The sequence below is a fragment of the Neophocaena asiaeorientalis genome, unplaced genomic scaffold (genome assembly GCF_003031525.2).
Source record: "Neophocaena asiaeorientalis asiaeorientalis breed wild unplaced genomic scaffold, Neophocaena_asiaeorientalis_V1.1 scaffold296, whole genome shotgun sequence".
NCBI classification, from domain to species: Eukaryota; Metazoa; Chordata; class Mammalia; order Artiodactyla; family Phocoenidae; genus Neophocaena; species Neophocaena asiaeorientalis.
In genome coordinates, this window is record NW_020175084.1 from 2368513 (window position 1) to 2390747 (window position 22235).

The 22235-nt window shown below is 36.3% G+C and overlaps 1 protein-coding gene across 6 annotated transcripts in view; it reads left to right on the forward strand.

The window, feature by feature from the left end:
• The window catches only part of MAPK10 (mitogen-activated protein kinase 10), a 338212-nt gene that overhangs the window by 224604 nt on the left and 91373 nt on the right, over positions 1-22235 (forward strand). The gene's annotated exons all lie outside the window — the stretch shown is intronic.

The following is a 22235-nucleotide window of genomic DNA, read 5'->3' on the forward strand; positions in this document are numbered from 1 at the left end:
TCATTTGCAAATATTTTATCTTATTCAGTAGTTTGTCTTTTTGTTTTGTCAATGGTGTCCTTTGCTGTGCAAAAGTTTTTAAGTTTAATTAGGTCCCATTTGCTTATTTTTGCCTTTATTTCTTTTGCCTTAGGAGACAGATTTAAAAAATTGCTACGATTTAAAGAGTGCTCTGCCTATGTTCTCTTCTAGGAGTTTTATGGTTTCAGGCTTACAGTTGGTCTTTAATCCATTTTGAATTTATTTTTGTATATGGTATGAAGAAATGTTCTAATCTTATTCTTTTACATGTAGTTGTCCAATTTTCCCAGCACCACTTTTTGAAGAGATTGTCTTTTCTCCACTGTATATTCTTGCCTACTTTGTTGTAGATTAATTGACCATAAGTGCCCAGTTTCATTTCAGGGCTCTCTATTCTGTTCTTGATCTATGTGTCTGTTTTTGTGCCAGTACCATGCCGTTTGTATGAATATCTCTTAATAATATTATATTCTACATAGAATTTCTTCTTTTGGTGGAATATTGGATTAAATGAACTAGTTGGATTAGTTTTCTCCCCATTCTAAGTTTTTTGTTACTATAGAAACATTATTTGTAAGTTATCAGTTCTTTTAAGCAGAGAATCTACTGCTAGAAGGTGGTTAACGTTGTGTTATGTTTAGATTTGGAATGGAATGTCAACATTACATTGTTGGTAATGTCTAAATGTTAGATTGAGTCACAATGAAGATGTCTGACTCTACACCCAAAGTCTGAACCTAAAATTCTGTCTAGTTATGGTAGATTCATATGTGTTAACATCCACAAAAAGGGTTTTTTAAAATTCAGACTTTTCTGTAAACACAAAACTATAGACACGTTTTAGTCTGTTCTAGCTGGTATAACAAAATACCATAAACTCGGTGGCTTATAAACAACAGAAACTTATTTCTCACAGTTCTAGGAAGTTCAAAATTAAGGTGTCAGAAGATTTGGTGTCTGGTGAGCGTCTGTTTTCTGGTTTATAAAATGGTGGCTTCTAGCTACAACCTCACATGGCAGAAAGGCAAAGGGATCTCTCTGAGGCCACCAATCCAATGTATGATGCTCTGCCTTCAGGACCTAATCACCTCCCAAAGCCCATCCAAATATCATCACATTGGGCATTAGGATCTCAACATATGAATTTTGAGGGGACATAAACATTCAGATCATAGGAACACATTTATCTGAGAAAAGTGAAATAGTTTGTTCTAGCTATTGGTTGTACTTGTAGACTATTTTAGCTATGGGTATGTGAAATTTTATATTATAAACAGGGCACACCTAGGATTTGCTGGGCCTTAAGCTTATAAAATTTTGAGGGGACCTTCTCTAAGAAAAACCACAAACATAAAATTAAGAATGAAAGCAAATTATTTATTTAGAATAAAAATAAAAGGATGAATAGGTGGAGCACAGAAGATTTTTAGGACAGTGAAACTGTTCTGTATGGTACCACATGATAGATACATGTCATCATATATTTGTCCAAACCCATAGAATATACAAACAATGGAATGTAATATAAACTATGAATTTTAGGAGAAAATAATATGTCAATATAGTATCAATCGTAACGAATATACCACTGTAGTGGAGGATGTTGATGATGAGGGAGGCTGTGTATGTGTGGGGGCAGGGTGTATATGAGAAATCTCTATTCCTGTCCCTCAATTTAGCTGTGAACCTAAAGCTTCTCTAAGAAGGTAAAGTTTTAAGAAAAAATAAATAAGTCAATTTTTAAAAAAATTACAAAAAATTGCAAATTGGAGAAAAAAATACCACAGAATCATAAATTAGAAAAGTAATACTTTTATTAACTGATATAATACACCTTTAATATATTTTTGGAGGCTTATTCTTTGTACATGTCTTCATATGACAATAATTTTAAAAATATTATTACCTATAGAGAAGATAGAAAGAAAATTCAATTTCTTTCCTATCATGGTTGGTCAAAACTTATCTTTATTTCCCCCAAGCTTCTAATTTTAATTAATTAAATTTTAATTGAAGTATAATTGACTAACAATGTTATATTAGTTTCAGGTGTACAACATAGTGATTAGATATTCTTATACACTACAAAATAATCATCAAGTCCAGTAGTTACCCTCTGTCACCATACAAAGTTATTACAATATTATTGACTATATGTCCTATGCTGTACATATACCCCTGGGACTTATTTATTTTATAAGTTAAAGTTTGTACCTCTTAATCTCTGTCACCTATTTCACTCATCCCCCAATCTCCCTCCCCTCTGGCAACCATTAGTTTTTTTCTCTGTATCTATGAGTCTGTTTCTGTTTTCTTACGTTTGTTTGTTTGTTTTTATAAGATTTCACATATAAATGAAATCATATGGTATTTGTCTTTCTCTGTCTGACTTATTTCACTTAGCATAATACCCTCTAGTTCTATCCATGTTGTCACAAATGGCAATATTTAAATATTTTTTATGGCTGAGTAATCTTCTGTTGTACATATATAACACATCATCTTTATTCAGTCATCTATCGAGGTATACTTAGGTTGCTTCCATATCTTGGCTACTGTGAATAATGCCTTGATGAACATAGGGGTGCATATATCTTTTTGAACTAGTGTTCTTTTGTTTTCTTGGGGAAAATATCCAGAAGTGGAATTGCTAGATCCTATGGTAGTTCTATTTTTAGTTTTTTCAGGAACATCCATACTGTTTTCCATACTTGCTGCACCAATTTACATTCTCACCAGCAGTGCACGAGTGTTCCCTTTTCTCCACATCCTCACCAGCACTTGTTATTTGTTGGTTTTTTTTGTAATAGTTATTATGATAGGTGTGACTTGATATCTCATTGTGGTTGTTTTTTCTTTGATTTTTTAAAAAAACCTCTTTACTGGAGTATAATTGCTATACAATGGTGTGTCAGTTTCTGCTTTAATACAAAGTGAATCAGTTATACATATACATATGTTCCCATATCTCTTCCCTCTTGCGTCTCCCTCCCTCCCACGCTCCCTATCCCACCCCTCTAGGTGGTCACAAAGCACCGAGCTGATCTCCCTCTGTAATGCGGCTGCTTCTCACTAGCTATCTATTTTACGTTTGGTGGTGTATATATGTCCATGCCACTCTCTCACTTTGTCCCAGCTTACCCTTCCCCCTCCCCATATCCTCAAGTCCATTCTCTAGTAGGTCTGTGTCTTTATTCACATCTTGCCCTTAAGTTCTTCATGACCATATTATTTTCTTAGATTCCATATATATGTGTTAGCATACAGTATTTGTTTTTCTCTTTCTGACATACTTCACTCTGTATGACAGACTCTAGGTCCATCCACCAAGCTACAAATACTCAGTTTCGTTCCGTTTTATGGCTGAGTAATATTCCATTGTATATATGGGCCACATCTTCTTTATCCATTCATCTCTTGATGGACACTTAGGTTGCTTCCATGTCCTAGCTATTGTAAATAGAGCTACAATGAACATTTTGGTACATGACTCTTTTTGAATTATGGTTTTCTCAGGGTATATGCCCAGTAGTGGGATTGCTGGGTTGTATGGTAGTTTTATTTTTAGTATTTTTAGGAAACTCCATACTGTTCTCCATAGTGGCTGTATCAATTTACATTCCCACCAACAGTGCAAGACACTTCCCTTTTCTCCACACCCTTTCCAGCATTTATTGATTGGAGATTTTGTGATGACGGCCATTCTGACTGGTGTGAGATGAAATCTCATTGTAGTTTTGATTTGTATTTCTCTAATAATTAATGATGTTGAGCATTCGTTCATGTGTTTCTTGGCAATCTGTATATCTTCTGTGGATAAATGTCTATGTAGGTATTGTGCCCATTTTTGGATTGGGTTGTTTGTTTTCTTGATATTGAGCTGCATGAGCTGATTGTAAATTTTGGAGATTAATCCTTTGTCAGTTGCTTCATTTACAAATATTATCTCCCATTCTGACGGTTGTCTTATAAACCCCACGTGATCATGGTGTATGATCCTTTTAACGTGCTGTTGGATTCTGTTTGCTAGTATTTTGTTGAGGATTTTTGCATCTATTTTCATCAGTGATATTGGCCTGCAGTTTTCTTTCTTTGTGACTTCTTTGTCTCGTTTTGGTATCAAGGTGATGGTGGACTCATAGATTGAATTTGGGAGTGTCCTTCCCTCTGCTATATTTTGTAAGAGTTTGAGAAGGATAGGTGTTAGCTCTTCTCTAAATGTTTGATAGAATTTGCCTGTGAAGCCAGCTGGTCCTGGGCTTTTGTTTCTTGGAAGATTTTTAATCACAGTTTCAATTTCAGTGCTTGTGATTGGTCTGTTCAGATTTTCTATTTCTTCCTGGTTCAGTCTCAGAAGGTTGTGCATTTCTAAGAATTTGTCCATTTCTTCCAGGTTGTCCATTTTATTTTCAGATAGTTGCTTGTACTAATCTCTCATGATCCTTTGTATTTCTGCAGTGTCCGTTGTTACTTCTCCTTTTTCGTTTCTAATTGTATTGATTTGAATCTTCTCCCTTTTTTCTTGAAGTGTCTGGCGAATGGTTTATCAATTTTGTTTATCTTCTCAAAGAACCAGCTTTTATTTTTTTTAATTTTTAAGTTTTTTGTGGTACGCAGGCCTCTCACTGTTGTGGCCTCCCCCATTGCGGAGCACTGGCTCCAGACACACAGGCTCAGCAGCCATGGCTCACAGGCCTAGCCGCTCCGTGACATGTAGGATCTTCCCATACTGGGGCACGAACCCGTGTCCCCTGTATTGGTAGGTGGACTCTCAACCACTGCGCCACCAGGGAAGCCGAAGAACTAGCTTTTAGTTTTATTCTTCTTTGCTATCGTTTCCTTCATTTCTTTTTCATTTATTTCTGATCTGATCTTTATGATTTCTTTCCTTCTGCTAACTTTGGGTTTTTTTTGTTCTTCTTTCTCTAATTGCTTTAGGTGTAAGGTTATGTTGTTTAGTTGAGATGTTTCTTGTCTCTGAAGGTAGGATTGTATTGCTATAAACTTCCCTCTTAGAACTGCTTTTGCTGCATCCCATAGGTTTTGGCTCATCATGTCTCCATTGTCCTTTGTTTTTAGGTATTTTTTGATTTCCTCTTTGATTTCTTCAGTGATCTCTTGGTTATTAAGTAGTGTATTGTTTAGCCTCCATGTGTTTGCATTTTTTACAGATTTTTTTCCTGTAATTGGTATGTAATCTCATAGCATTGTGGTCGGAAAAGATACTTGATATGATTTCGATTATCATAAATTTACCAAGGCTTGGTTTGTGACCTAAGATATGATCTATCCAGGAGAATGTTCCATGAGCACTTGAGAAGAATGTATATTCTGTTGTTTTTGGATGGAATGTCCTATAAATATCAATTAAGTCCATCTTGTTTAATGTATCATTTAAAGTTTGTGTTTCCTTATTTATTTTCATTTTGGATGACCTGTCCATTGGTGAAAGTGGGGTGTTAAAGTCCCCTAATATGATTGTGTGACTGTCGATTTCCTCTTTTATGGCTGTTAGTATTTGCTTTATGTATTGAGGTACTCCTATGTTGGGTGCATGATTATTTACAATTTTTATATATTCTTCTTGGATTTATCCCTTGATCATTATGTAGTGTCCTTCTTTGTCTCTTGTAATAGTCTTTGTTTTAAAGTCTATTTTGTCTGCTATGAGAATTGCTACTCCAGCTTTCTTTTGATTTCCATTTGCATGGAATATCTTTTTCCATCCCCTCACTTTCAGTCTGTATGTGTCCCTAGGTCTGAAGTGGTCTCTTTTTGGTAGCATATATATGGGTATTGTTTTTGTATCCATGCAGCCAGTCTGTGTCTTTTGGTAGGAGCATTTAATCAATTTACATTTAAGGTAATTATCGATATGTATGTCCCTATTACCATTTTCTTAATTGTTTAGGGTTTGTTATTGTAGGTCATTTCCTTCTGTTGTGTTTCCTGTGTAGAGAAGTTCCTTTAGGATTTGTTGTAAAGCTGGTTTGGTGGTGCTGAATTATCTTAGCTTTTGCTTGTCTGTAAGGTTTTAATTTCTCCATCAATCTGAATGAGATCCTTGCTGGGTAGAGTAATCTTGGTTGTAGGTTTTTCTCCTTCATGACTTTAAATATGTCCTGCCACTCCCTTCTGGCTGAAGAAACAGTGTTTCTGTTGAAATATCAGCTGTTAACCTTATGGGGATTCTCTTGTGTGTTATTTGTCATTTTTCCCTTGCTGCTTTTAATATTTGTTCTTTGTATTTAATTTTTGATAGTTTGATTATATGTGTCTTGGCATGTTTCTCCTTGGATTTATCCTGTATGGGACTCTCTGTGCTTCCTGGTCTTGATAAACTGTTTCCTTTCCCATAGTAGGGAAGTTTTCAACTATAATTTCCTCAAATATTTTCTCAGTCCCTTTTTTTTCTCTTCTTCTTCTGGGAACCCTATAATTCAAATGTTGTTGTGTTTAATGTTGTCCCAGAAGTCTCTGAGACTGTCTTCAGTTCTTTTCATTTTCTTTTCTTTATTCTGCTCTGCAGTAGTTATTTCCACTATTTTATCTTCCAGGTCACTTATCCGTTCTTCTGCCTCAGTTATTCTGCTATTGATCCCTTCTAGAGAATTTTTAATTTCATTTATTCTGTTGTTCATTATTGTTTGTTTGCACTTTAGTTCTTCTAGGTCCTTGTTAAATGTTTCTTGTATTTTCTCTATTCTATTTCCAAGATTTTGCATCATCTTTACTATCATTATTCTGAATTCTTTTTCAGGTAGACTGCCTATTTCCTCTTCATTTATTAGGTCTGGTGGGTTTTTATCTTGCTCCTTCATCTGCGGTGTGTTTTTCTGTCTTCTCATTTTGCTTAACTTACTGTGTTTGGGGTCTCCTTTTTGCAGGCTGCAGCTTCGTAGTTCCTGTTGTTTTTGGTGTACGTCCCCAGTGGCTAAGGTTGGTTCAGTGGGTTGTTTAGGCTTCCTTGTGGAGGGGACTAGTGCCTGTGTTCTGGTGGATGAGGCTGGATCTCGTCTTTCTGGTGGGCAGGTCCACGTCTGGTGGTGTGTTTTGGTGTGTCTGTGGCCTTATTATGATTTTAGGCAGCCTCTCTGCTAATGGGTGGGGTTGTGTTCCTGTTTTGCTAGTTGTCTGGCATAGCCTGTGCAGCACTGTAGCTTGCTGGTCGTTGAGTGAAGCTGGGTCTTGGCAGAGATGGAGATCTCTGGGAGATTTTTGCTGTTTGATATTACATGGAGCTGGGAGGTCTCTGGTGGACCAGTGCCCTGAACTTGGCTTTCCCACCTCAGAGGCACAGCCCTGATGCCTGGCTTGAGTACCAAGAGCCTTTCATCCACATGGCTCAGAATAAAAGGGAGAAAAAAATGGAAAGGAAGAAAGAAAGAAGATAAAATAAAAGTTATTAAAATTTAAAAAAGTAATTATGAAGAAAAAAAATTTTTAAGTAAAAAAAAAAAAAAAAGGATAGACAGAACCCTAGGAGAAATGGTAAAAGCAAAGCTATACAGAGAAAATCACACAGAGAAGCATACACATACACACTCACAAAAAGAGAAAAAGGGAAAAATATATCTATATCCTTACTCCCAAAGTGTACCTCCTCAATTTGGGATGATTTGTTGTCTATTCAGGGATTCCACAGATGCAGGGTACATCAAGTCGACTGTGGAGATTTAATCTGCTGCTCCTAAGGCTGCTGGGCGAAATTTCCCTTTCTCTTCTTTGTTCACACAGCTCCGAGGGTTCAGCTTTGGATTTGGACCCGCCTATGTGTGTAGGTCGCCTGAGGACGTCTGTTCTTCACTCAGACAGGACGGGGTTAAAGGAGCCCCTGATTCGGGGGCTCTGGCTCACTCAGGCCGGGGGGAGGGAGGGGTACGGATGCAGGTTGAGCCTGCGGCAGCAGAGGGCAACATGACGTTGCACCAGCCTGAGGCGTGCCGCGTGTTCTCCCCGTGAAGTTGTCACTGGATCATGGGACCCTGGCAGTGGGGGACTGCACAGGGTCCCCGGAAGGGGGGTGTGGATAGCGACGTGTGCTTGCACACAGGCTTCTTGGTGGCTGCAGCAGCATCCTTAGTGTCCCATGCCCGTCTCTAGGGTCTGTGCTGATAGCCGCAGCTCACACCCGTCTCTGGAGCTCCTTTAAGCAGCGCTCTTAATCCCCTCTCCTCGCGCATCAGGTAACAAAGAGGGAAGAAAAAGTCTCTTGCCTCTTAGGCAGCTCCAGACGTTTTCCTGGACTCCCTCCCGGCCAGCCGGGGCACACTAGCCCCCTTCAGGCTGTGCTCATGCCGCCAGTCCTCTCCCTGCACTCCAACCGAAGCCCGAGCCTCAGCTCCCAGCCCCCGCCCGCCCCGGCGGGGTGAGCAGACAAGCCTCTCGGGCTGGTGTGTGCTAGTTGGCACCGATCCTCTGTGCGGGAATCTCTCCGCTTTGCCCTCTGCACCCCTGTTGCTGCGCTCTCCCCTGCGGCTCCAAAGCTTCCCCCTCCGCCACCCGCAGTCTCCGCCTGCAAAGGGACTTCCAGTGTGGAAACCTTTCCTCCTTCACAGCTTCCTCCCACTGGTGCAGTTCCCGTCCCCATTCTTTTGTCTCTGTTTTTCCTTTTTTCTTTTGCCCTACCCACGTACGTGGGGGAGTTTCTTGCCTTTTGGGAGGTCTGAGGTCTTCTGCCAGTGTTCAGTAGGTGTTCTGTAGGAGTTGTTCCACGTGTACATGTATTTCTGATGTATTTGTGGGGAGGAAGGTGATCTCTGCATCTTACTCTCCCGCCATCTTGAAGCTCCTCCTCCTCATTGTGGTTTTGATTTGCATTTCCCTGATGATTAGTGATGTTGAACATCTTCCATGTGTCTGTTTCCCATCTGCATACCTTCTTTGGAAAAATGTCTGTTTAGGTTCTCTGCCCACTTTTTAATCAAGTTGTTTGTGGTACTTCTTGGTTTTGGTTTTGTTTGTTTTTTTGTTTTTGATGTTGAGTTGTATGGATTCTTTGCATATTTTGAATATGAACCTTTTATCAGATATATCATTTCCAAATTTCTTCAAAACTTACCTTTTAATATTGAGAGTTTAGAAAGTATTTTTCAGCTTCACAATTCATATACATGTTTAGAATTGTTGTCAAGTTTCGGAAAAACTCTAGTTTCTTTTATATATGGGCTGTAATGGTTGAAAAAGTTGTTTACAGACTATCTTCTGGCTTCAGATATTTCAAATATTGTTTCTCCACCACCATCTACATACCTGCATACTTCCAGTGTCAGGCAGTACTCACGTTGTGATATAATTTCTGGTCCTGCCACTTCCTGTTACAACACTGGGCACCAGGTGAATGTGCCCAGAGGTTGCAGTATTCTTAGCATGCATGTCTAATCCCTGAAAATTGCAATAATTTAAGTATATAAATGACTGTGAAGCCTATAGTAACCCACTGAACCAAAATAAATTTATTCTTAACTTAATTTCCCCTTAGTCAGGTCCCGAAATGTCTGCAACCACTCTGATTCTACCTTTTAAAAGGGGAGGTTGATGGAAGAGCAGGTGGAGAAAAAAGAGATAGTGGTCTTAACTCTTGAAAATTTAAGTATAAAATGCATGTGACTTGCTCTTTTAAAACATAATATTTGTAAATTAAAGGAACTGGAGTCGAGATTGAGATCAGAAATATTAGAAGCAAATTTTTGTTGAACAATATGACAAAATTTATCAGGTTGATTTCATAGTCTTGAACATGTCTTTTTTATGACTATCACAGTCAATCTATAGTTTCAAAAGCCATGTTAGCTGTTAATCTTCAATAAGATAAATACGTTTGCCTAGGTGCACTTCCCAATACAAAAAAAATGTGTTCTGTTTGAGTTTTCTTTTCAACAGTCAACAAAGTACAATATAAAATCATTGCAAGAATAACTTCTATACTATTCAATACTTTAACTCAACAGGCAGTGGCAATAAAATTACAGAAGAACTGTATCCAAGTTTTATCCAAGTATGAAGGATTACATAAATTGCTTATTAGCTCATTATTGAGACCTTTATGGGCTAGAATAGTATCTTATCATCTGACTAAAGGCAGAACAAAAATGAGGTGACCACTGGAATTAAGTTCTAGGTTGGTATTTCATTGAGTTCATATTTGGTAAACCCTTTCTAATCTGGTACACTCCAGTTTATTTCACTACTCTTATTAAATATTGTTGGCTGTGTTTTCCAAGTCAGTATTTCAAATTCTTATTTTACAATTTAAATATGATATTTTGATAGTGTCAGCATTCATGTAAAATGCTATTTGCATTGTCTCATAAACAACAATTTAAAAAAATTTCGTAGCAAACAGAACGTTTTTGAACATTAACATTTTACAGCAGTTACTGACCTATAAACAGGATTTATGCTGAAACAATTGACTAATTGCATTTCTGGCACAACATGCTGCCAGTAATCTGATCATAAACTCATGGGACCTCTTTTTTATTTTTTTTCCTTTCTTATTTTCTACCTTGAAACTGCAATAAAGCTATAGTTTATGATATAAACTGGGGGGAAATTATAGTTCTTGTTTTAAAAATACAACAATTAATACAGATGCTAAGATAAGTCCCTAGCTAAGTACGTATTTCCCTAACTGTCCTTTTCAAAACTGATATATTAGTTTTGACATGCAATTTGGGTTTTATTAAATCCTCAAATTCAATGCCACATTCTGTGGTGATAATTCTCCATGTTTACTTTTTTCAAACTTTCTGTATGCCTGTTAGCTAGATAATAAAAACATAACAAGCAAAACTACCCACAAGATCTAGTTTATATATGTTTTCAATGATCAAAATGAAGCTAAATTAACTACCTCAACTGAAATTTTTGTTTCTAGAATGAGTGATACATTTGATACTAGCACCCTCTTTCCAATTCCACAAGGACCTACAATCTTCTATCATTTCTCTGTTCCTGACCACCCTCATGTACTCATTTTCCTCCTTACACAGCCTAGATATTGTGTCTCTTATTATAATCTATCCCATACATAAACTCTCAGCTATCTTCTCATCTCTTTCTGCCTGGCAAAACTCAAATGCTGGTTAAATCTAACTCCTCTCCACTAAGACAGATGAACGTGGCTGGAGAAAAACATTTAGTCATGTTGACTGTGTGCTCCTAAATTCAAGACCAAAAGATTAAGTGGGCCTTTATTACTGCCCAGAAACTCTAGTCCCTTACATTTCTACCATCCTTGGTGACAATTTTATCCCTTCACTCCGCCCTCAAAACTCTAAAAACCGTTCCCCCATCCTTCTCTCAGCTGATGATCTTGCTTCCCATTTCACTGCAAAACTAAAAGCCAACAGAAATGAACAAGTTCTTCACCACCACCAAATCTCTACCGATGTACTGGCATCTGAACCCGTTTAGGCTACTTTTCTGGCTGATGCTGTGCAATGTTTTATCCTGTATAAACTGATCCCTGCACTTGCAACTATATCCCACACTATTTTATCACCTCTAGCAATTATCCTCTTTGCCATCCTCAATATTTCCTTAAAACTAGACTTTTCCATTAGTGACTAGTATTTCCTTTCTCATTTTTGAGCTAATATTTTCAGTTCATATTTTATTCCTGTATTAGGTAGTCTCCCAGTATGTCATAGGTCTTTGAGTACAAGAAACTAAACTTATTCTTTTTTGTATATATCACAATACATATTAGCAAGTTTTTGCTTAATTATGTGACATGATATAGTAAAATTTAACCTTCTTCTATGAAGGTTTTTACTTTATCCAAATAAATATATTCAGTAAGTAAAAATAGAGACATGATAGAAGACCAGTGAATTTTTGTTTAGTGAAAAAAGAGATAGCCATGAAACAGTCTTAAATGAACTTGATTTTCAAAACTGAGTATTAGTTCAAATTAAAAAGAAATGTTAACAATGGAATTCCATTTCCTTATAGTGTTTAGCCAAAGGACAAAGAGAGGGATTATTTTTATTATCCTAGAGGACATAGAATTTGTGTTCATATGCTTTCATCTATATATTAATTATGGTGCCCCAGAATAGATGATTAATAAAAATACATATGCATGTGTGCATGTGTGCATACACACATATGCACACATGCATACATACATACACAATGCTTTAATCTTTACCAGTGACACAGAAAGAACTTTTGTGAGAAGAGAATTTTTGTTATTATTGTTATTTTGTTTTGTTATTGAGTTTTGTACATTCTGACCTTTCTCTAAACTCAGACTGCATCACAGAAGAGTACATAAATACATCTCTTTTCCATTTTGGTGCTTATGAGTGTTGGGTGCCTTGGGTTCCTAAATTGAGCACACATAAAACCACAAAAGCAGGATGCAGTGGGAGGGCTGTTAATACCAGCTTGTCAGGTAACCCATTTGGGGGTCAGTAAACAGGTTGTTAACAATACAAACCAACAGGAAAAAGATGGAGAGCACAAAAGGCAGGCATGCATTTGGGAGTAAAATCAATAATTGTATTTGATAGGTGTGGTTCTTTTTACATAGTTGTGCAAAGAAATTCCAATGTATAGTCTCAAAGTGCCAATTTTCTATCACTGTTTAAAATTCTTAGGAAGACAGCTTTTGTGAGAAGGATACTATATAGACTAAACTTTTGCTGAACAATCATCATGTTAGTTTAAAACAAATAAAAAACAACTAACACCTGCAGAATTTACCAGCCATTTATCTGGTTTTACCATGTTTCTCAAAGAAATTATCTAACAAAAAATTTTGTGATTTTTTTAATGCTTTAATGTATTTCCTGGAAGCTCAATTTTTGTTTCTTTTATAAATATAAGGAGTAAAACTATAAATGGTGAGCATTCTATCTCCAGATCACTCATGTACTAATTGTCTCATGAGCAAGTTATTGAACCACTCTGTGCCTCAGTTTTCCTTAGCTCTACTAGTTCGCCAATTTTCTGTAGAAATACAGCAAGTTAGCTAATATCTGTCCAGACAATAAGTGCAAAATTTAGTTATTATCATGAAGTGATTTTTCTATTATCAATTCTTTCAATTTTGTAAATAAATATTATTTAACTATTTGTTGAATGTATAAGTGAATGAAGAAGAATTAACTGTGAAATAAGAATCAGAAAGGCTGCCATCTTAGTGGAATGGCTTGCAAATATTTGTAGTTTTGGATTTAATAATAGGGATAATAAAGAAAATGTAAACAATTCTAATAATAAAAACTGGAGGAAAATTAGGAGATGTCACACTGTCCCAGTCATATGATATCAGTTACATTTAAATTTTTCAGATGTGTGCTATACTCCTATATATTTATAATAAAGATGTCAAACTTTTATTTTGAAATAATTTTAAACGTGTGGAAAAGTTGCAAGAATAGTAAAAATAACTATAACAAGATCATAATAATACTTATTTCATATGATTTTAATGAGGATCAAATGAGTTAGTATATGGAAACTATTAAGAACTTTAGAAGCAAATGAATTCAGAGGAAAAAACTGCTGGAACTAATAAATACTGGTCATTATTATTAAGCTTCCGTTTTTGGGGGTTTTTAAAACATCTTTATTGGAGTATAATTGTTCTACAATGGTGTGATAGCCTCTGCTTTATAACAAAGTGAATCAGTTATACATATACATATATCTCCATATCCCGTCCCTCTTGCGTCTCCCTCCCACCCTCCCTATCCCACCTCTCTAGGTGGTCACAAACCACTGAGCTGATCTCCCTGTGCTATGCGGCTGCTTCCCACTAGCTATCTATTTTACGTTTGGTAGTGTATATATGTCCATGCCACTCTCTCACTTTGTCACATAAGCTTCAGTTTTGTCACCTGAACAATGGCGTTACTAAGAGTGCTATCTTATAAGATTATTGCATGTATAAAACTTAGCAACCCGGGGATTTTCCTGCCTAAGTTAATGACAACCTGTGCTATACAAATCATAAAACTTCTTGTTGGAAGAAACCCAATCCCAGTTTCTATGATTACTTGAATAATACCACAATAAAATAAAAATTGCCTATGCATAATCTTTTTTTGACTTAGAGTTAACAATTATATCAAATCTTCACATTTTGGGTTTACCTAGGCTTCACATCAGTAGCTATCAATATGAGGATGAATCTAGTTGATCTTTCCTAAAGTGAATCTGGTAAATTATTTGCTATTAGGAAAATATTTTCTGGTGGATGAAGCTACAGTCATATTATTGTTGTCTAGAAATGCTAATAAAATTTTGGTGAAAAGAAAACAGCCTATTTGTTAATCTCCCACTTTTCAAACTGGAGCTTTTGTGCTTCAGGGTAAGGGCTGGACAGGGAAGGGTGCTGGTGCAGCATGCCAGGGACACTCAAACCCCATGATAAATATGGCAGGTGTGCCTGGAACTCAAATTTCATGTAAAGACTGAGGTATTGATGGGGAAATGAAATTTTATATTAAAACAAATATAGATATATATGGGATTAAAATTTTACATGAATTTTAAAGATGAAGCATATGACTTCAACAATATGCGATTTGACTCATGTTTGTACAAATCTTAGACCTATAATTCACTTTGCTCTACCATTAGGAGTATTACGATCACTGATTAGTTTACTTGTTTAAAAAATACTTATTTAGGGCCAACTATATGCCAGGCACTGTACTACACTGTCAATGTAAGTAAAGGTGAGTGAGTCTCATTGCCGCATTATTTACAATAGCTAAGACATGAAGACAACCTCAGAGCCTATCGATTTTATAAAATATTCCATTTTATATAATGGAATATTATTCAGCCCTAAAAAGAAGGGATTCCTGCCATTTGTGTCAACATATATGGACCTTGAGGGCATTAAGCTAAGTGAAATAAGTCAGAGAAAGACAAATACTGTATAATCACACTTATATGTGGAATCTAAAAAAAAATTGAACTCATAAATACAGAAACAAATTGGTGGTTGCCAGAGATGGGGCTAGGAGTGGGAGGAGGGATGGGTGAAGGTGGTCAAAAAGTATAAACTTCCACTTATAAGATAAATAAGTCCTGGGAATGTGATGCACAGCATGGTGACTATAGATAACAATACTGTGTTGTATATTTGAAAGTTGCTAAAAGAAGTTCTCATTATAAGAAAAATTTGTAACTAAGTGAGGTGATGAAATGAATGTTAGCTAAACTTGTTGTAATGATTTTGCAATATATACATATATCACATAATTTTGTTGTGCACTTCAGACTAATACAATGTTATATGTCAGTTATATCTCAGTAAAACTGGGGGAACTATGCTGATCAGGACTCAGGTGGCTTCTGCCCTCATTGAACTTACAATCAAGCAGTGTGGCAGGTTTTTTTAAGTTAAGCTAACTTAATTTTTGTAACAACTTACGAGGTTCTATTAGTTATTTTATTAATGCCGTGTTACTTCAAGACATTTTCTTGATAGGTGCTAAAAATGAGCAGCATCCTCAGACACAAAATAATGTGCCAAGGCTAGCCCAATTTAGATATAATTAGACTCTATGAGGGTGGTGAGGTGCAGATTGTCGAGAAGCAAGAGTTAATGTTAGGAGACCATTTAAGGAACAGTCTCTGCAGTACATGTAGCTCATGGTAGTGGAAATGGAGTTAGAGTTAAGTGGATTAATTTGAAAATTTACATTGGAAGTAAATGCAGACCTTCACGAATTGGATATGGGGAGGAGATGAGAAGAGAAGAGCAAGATGACTTCTATACCTGAGCAAATGATGTTTAAGAGAGAAACAGGTTGAGAGAGAAATCAGAGCTTTATTCAGTTATGGACATATTAATTTTCAGATAATTCTGAGACAGCCAATTAGGGGTGGTCAGTAGATAGCTGTATATGTGAGTCAGGAGCTTTGAGAAAGACATCTTAGCCAGATAATATCTTGGCATCTCAAGTAACACAGCATTAAGTTAAAATATGCTGCTTCGTTTATTTTGTCCTTAACTGATATAATGTCATTTTCCTAACATATTTAAAGCTCTGGACATAAACATCTAGCAATAGCAAATATAATTCCATGCAGCAAACATGTAGGGGATACAGAGCTAAATCCTTTAGGATTTTGATCATTAAGGATCACAACAACTTTGAGGATAGCAAAAAAGGTAATAAAAGACAATATATAATAAGTATACCATAATGATCATACAAATAAACTATTGCAGGTATAGAATTCAATTTCAAAAATATCAGCCCAAATATCAGAGTAAGGGAAGTGAACTAAAAAAAAAGATAAATAGTAGACAAAGAGGAACATAGCAGTAACAAAGGAAAGAAGCCCAGGGGCTGTAAATAATAGCTAATACACATTTTCAGAGGCAAGAGATGTTGGGGGTCATCCATTGTTAGCAGTGCTTCCCCAGTTGTCAGACTAAAGGAGGGCAATCATAAATCCAGAAATGCTGTGCTGGGGCGGGTGCGGAAGAAGAGAGAGCAGGCCCGTGGGCTGGGCAATGAAGCTTATTCTTGTCATAATTACATGTCCTGTGTGCAGGAACCATTTGAGATTCCTGTGCATCACTTAATGGATCTCATTAATTAGGCAGGTGTCAAGAAGCAGTACCAACCTCTGAGCCAAAGGAACATCTTCCTGTCTTTAGTTCCGTTAATTTTTGACATAGCACATTTTTACTACATGGCCAATTTGAGAGTTGTCATTTCAGAGTAGAGTTACTTGTACAAACAAAGATGATGTGCTCAATAAACTCCCACTCCTTAGCTAAGTCTGACATCATCCAGGTTCTGATACTCACCTAACATATATGCAGATTTATTAGGAAAATCGTAGTAAGATAAAACTATTAAATAGAAATCAGACTTTGAATTTTTTGCCAGGAAATGACCAAAGGTAAGAATGTAGCAATAACCCTGGAAGAGCAGTTCCTTGCTTCTGCCTCTTCCATCTTGTGGAAACAATGTGCAAAAACCTCTTGAACAAGAAAAGCACATCGGTAGCAGGGGATCATATCATTTATCTCTAAGTTGGGAAAATTTGACAATGAAAGGGCACACTAAAATACATTGGTGGGTGTCAAAATAGTGCTATTGAAATTTGTTTAAATTAATTAAAAGAATACAAATAAAATTAAAAATTTTAAATGTATTTATATAGATTACCTAAATATTAAAAAGTATAACATGAGACAAATGACTATTCTTCATATATCTTTATGTATTTTAATCAACTGAAACTTCCTAGTCCTGTTTGTAATACAGTTTCACTGGTATTTTTCTGAAGAAGACTTTTTTCAACGTGATTTTATTGTTTGATTTGTTCAGTTCCTTTCTGGCTTCAGTTCCTTCCACCACATTTCAGTGTGCTTTTATTTGCAAGTATTATTTGTTTATAATAGCTATTCCCTAAAATTTCAACAGTTGAAATATTGGGATGCTCCATTTACTGAATACTATGGTTAAAGATTTCTAAGTGATTTTGGGGGAAAAAAAGCATCTGAAATTTAGGACTTATTTATAAAAAGTTATTCCTCAATCAGAATTATAAGGGGTGCCAAGAAGTGCTAACTGCCTTGCTGAAGCATATTTATTTTTTGATTCAGCATAAGCTCTGTCTCCAAAATTTTGTGATAAAGTTATTCCAACCATGTATATATTCTATTTGAAAATCTTGGCACAAACACATTCTATTTTGATTTGTAGAATATTGCAGTTTGCTTGGTCTCAATGTGAATTATTTTTGCATCACAACCACTATACTATAGAAAATCAAACTATACTATAGTTTAGTATAGTTTCTACTATACTATAGAAAATCAAACTGTTATTGAAAAGTTCTGATTTTATATTTGAAGCATTTGATATAAAGCAGGTAAAATGATTTGGTAAAATGATATAAAGCAGACATAATTTAAATGCTTTCAAAATTATTTTTCTGCTAATGGAGGCAACACATTAACAAGCTGTTGCTTAACTTTTTGTGCATATCCAAAAAAAATACCCCTTGGGGTAGAAAATAAGCAAAATTAATTTAGAAGAACAGTCATTTGATCTAAATGAAAAGTCATGGTTTAAATGCATTTTTTGTAGGTGCATGTGTTAAATTATCATCCTTGGAAACAGTCTTCTTAAAATAATTACTAATTTTGAAATAGATACTGATGTTCCTTTAGGAGAATTATTTTCTGGTTTTCATTAGTCATGCCCAAGAAAACATGAGAAATAGTATAGCATACTATTACTATTATATATATATACTATATATACCATATTACTATAGTATACTATACTATATATAACATATATACTATATATACACTATATTACTATATATATACTATATCTATATAGCATATAGTATTTTAATTAAATATGCAGTCTCAATTTTGTTTATTTTTGTCAAAAGGGTTTATTGCAAAGTTAAAAAAGCGTTACTAAACACTAAAAAGTAAATAATTATAGATTTATACCACACAAATGGCAAAATCAGTGTAGCAAGAATATTCTGACTATTCTCTATATCCTCACTATATGCTTTATAGCAGGCTGACCAGCCTCTGTACCCTCACATATTTCATATCAAGCTAAACTCTAATTTCCCAAGTTTACTACTTAGCCTATCAAATAGCAGCCTGGCAGCTTTGCGGATTTTGTAGTTTAAATCATGAGCTGGATCATACATGGGTGGTGCACTGAATGGTCACTAAGGGCAGCAGGGTGACCGTGAGACAACTTGTCACAAAGATACAAGAAGATCAACAGAGGCAGCACTTGCATGCACGCTATCACTCCATCTCACTGAGATGAAGAAGTACGTCTTTGGGAGCCTTCAATTCTTCACTAGTGCCATCAACCTGATTTCCAAGAATATGGTTGCCTTATGCTTAGGGTAACCATCTTCTTTACTTTCATCTATTTTCTGTGGTGATGAGTTTGTTTAGCTAGTCCCACATTCATTATCCATGGTAAATCTTTGTGTGATCTCCCCCATCACTAGTTTGCTGAAGGGCTGTAAAGTACTAATTCAATTTCTAGTGTTTGGAAGAGCTGCTGCTTTTGGTGCTGTCTTTCAGGGCTTGGCTTCTGAGCCCCTTGCTACCCCTGCTTCAACTCTGTTGTCCATAAATTGCGAAGTGGTGTTGATTAGAATCTATATAACTAGGCTTGGTCATCTAGGTTAGTTTGCTGCATAGGTGAAATGGCTTTCTTGGTGTTGAGCTCTGAGCCCAGCCACCTTCATCCACAATGGGACCCTGCCTTTTGCTTAGAAAAAGATTCAGGCGAACTCCACAGCTTATTGCTGTATTTGGTCATGAGTTACTGCTTGTCAAATATTGCATTCCCCAGAAAATACACTTTGAGATGGTATCGTATGCAGGAGATTTATTAGGGAGTGTTTTGGGGGTTTACAGCTGTGGAAAGGAAGGGAAGGAAGCAAAGTCAGAAGTTCAGCTGCAATGAAATCTCACTGGATGCCTCAGCTGACCCTTTTTGGAATTTTGAAGAGAGAATGAGCCTTCCTAGCTGTCCTGAGTTGGGGTGAGGTGGCCAGGCTTTCATAATCCCAGATTTATTAGTCGCTGATTGAAGGCTGCCCAAGAAGAGAGTGTAACTTCAGTTAGGCAGCTCTTTTCAGCTGAGGTTATAACCATAGGGGACGAAGAGCTGAGAGGCTGTGTGCCAGCAGCATTCCCAGCAGCTGGGATAAAAAGTCCTTTATTCCTGAAGGGGAATCTTAGCAGTGCATCACAGCACCTACACTTCCCTTTGATGCACTAATGGATTTCTGTTATTGGCTGTTTTTTCAACATGCTTAGAAACAATTTGCAGAAAATCGGAAGCCAAAAGTGCCTAGGGCCCATGAGAGTTATAATGTATTCCTGAAACTGGGATATGCCTACTTCTAGACTTTCCATTGTATGATATAATGAAGATCTTTAATATTTAAGCCACTATTAGTCATCGTTCTATTACTTGTAATCAAAAGTATCTCTAACAAAATATAACCAAATTGATATAGCCAAGCAATTCAATGACAAATTAGTCCAAAAAATCAACTGTTGACTTTTGATATGGGGATTAAGGAAGGTCTCTACTGAGGAGATGATATTTAGGCTGAAACCTGAATTACAAGATGGAGTCAGGCAAGTGAGGATGTGGGAAGAGCATTCCTGGCAGAAGGAACAATGCAAAAGCCTTGAGGCAGAAGTGATTTTGCAGGTTGGCCAACATGTTTCTCTGTGGTGGAATCAGTGTCTTGATAGAATGTCTAGGGACTATAATGTTTGGGCATGAAAGTGAGATATTTGAGGGCATGAGGTAGAGATTTTTTGATAGTTTTCAATTAAAGTCCAGGCCTTTGGTAAAGGTCAAAGTGAGAATATGGGAACATGGGAAAAGAACAGTGAAGGGTGCAGCGTATATTCCAGGACAGAATTTGGCTTGCCCAGCTATGGCTTAAGATGTTTAAGGTGCTCCAATGATAAGGTTTTTTAATTTTTATTTTTTAAGACATAAAGTTCTTCTCACAATTCCTAGAGATTTTTTAGTTAATTTTTTGCCAACAAGCATGTTAATATTGATCAAGAACATTTTAAATGTGATAGGGAAGGGGAATAAGAAAAAATATCAAATAAATAATTACGACTTAGGAAGAAGAAAACTTTGCAACGGGTTGTCTGCAATTTCCAGAAGGAAAAAAAATCAAAACAACTGATTTTATGTTGAGCGTAAGACTTGCCTACAGGGATGTGTGTGTGTGTGTGTGTTTATATAAATACATTCAAGGAGGTAAACATAGCTTTATTGCATCATAAAACTGGATTAAATGACAGGAGCATAACAAAAGAAGGCTGTATCTTTCTTTCATGAATAAACCTGATAGACGTGGAAGTGAGTATGTTAAGAAATTGCTAGAAAATTTTCAGCAGAATTGCTGGAAAGTTGCTAGAAGTTGCTGAAAAACCTTCATAAAGATGTATCTCTTTTTTTACTGGCATGAAGGAAAAAAAAGAAAAGCCACTGAAAGAAATAAAATAAAATTCTATAGTCCAAGATTCAAAGAAAGAAGGACTTCAGAGTAACAAAAAACTTTCAGACATTAATTTGTGACTATGCAGCAACCAGTGATTCCAATTTGCAGATGTATTTGCTAAACTGCTGCCAGTAATCACTGAGGAATTACAGAAAATGGGAAAGATTATAGTGTCAGCCAGGGTTCATCGTAGGAGGCAGAAACATTATAAGTAGGCAAAGATTTAATACAGTAAATTGGGTGCTTGCAAATCATTGGAAGGCCTGGAGAAGTGAACTCTAGTCTGGGCTTCCTGGAAGGACTCCCAGACATGAGAGAGATGAATCACCATGGGAGCCCCAACCTCTGAGAGTATCCTAAAAAAACTGAACTTCTGGAATATATGATTGTAACCGAGATTTGAAAATCACAGAGCTGGAACTGTACACTCATTGTTACCATCATCACTACTCCATCATGCTGGTGACTGGGCTCTGGAGACCACTGTTGCCTCTGCTTCAAACCATCTTCTCTCCCAGGATTCTGGAAAAGGACATGAATCACTGCTTCAGAAGAAAATTTCACATCTTCCTGAGACTGTGCTTGATAACTAAGAAATGTTAGAAGATGACACCCTCACTTTTGCCTTGCAAATCTCCCACGGTTGCATCTGCCTGGCAGGACCATATTGGAACCCAGAATACTAGCTGCAAAAGCATCTAGGAATTGTATGTGTGTCTCTCAAGTCTCTTCAGTACAGGAAGGCATGATACAAGGGAGTAAATGGACCAAACCACCATATTCCAAACAACTGTAGATAGACGAACGTTATTTCTTTAGAAGGAAGAAGGAGGTTATAATAGACACCTACTGAACTTGATATTGGTCCTAGTATTGGTTAGAAATGATACCCTGTGAGTCATTAAGAAAGCATGTAGTGATGACTGGGAATAGGGGTTTCATTAAAAACAAATCACACCAAATAGCTTATTAAAGTGGTAGGTAATAGAACTGTATGGCTATATGTGTCTGGATTTTAACAAGGCTTTTGTCCCAGACTTTTATAACATAGGACAAACTTGTGAAATGTGCTCAGGATAGTGGTATAGTTGAATGGATCTGTAATTAGTAGAAAGATTAAAAACTGCTGATTAGTAGATACATGTCCAATTACAGCAGATAAATATAAAAAAATTATATATATATAT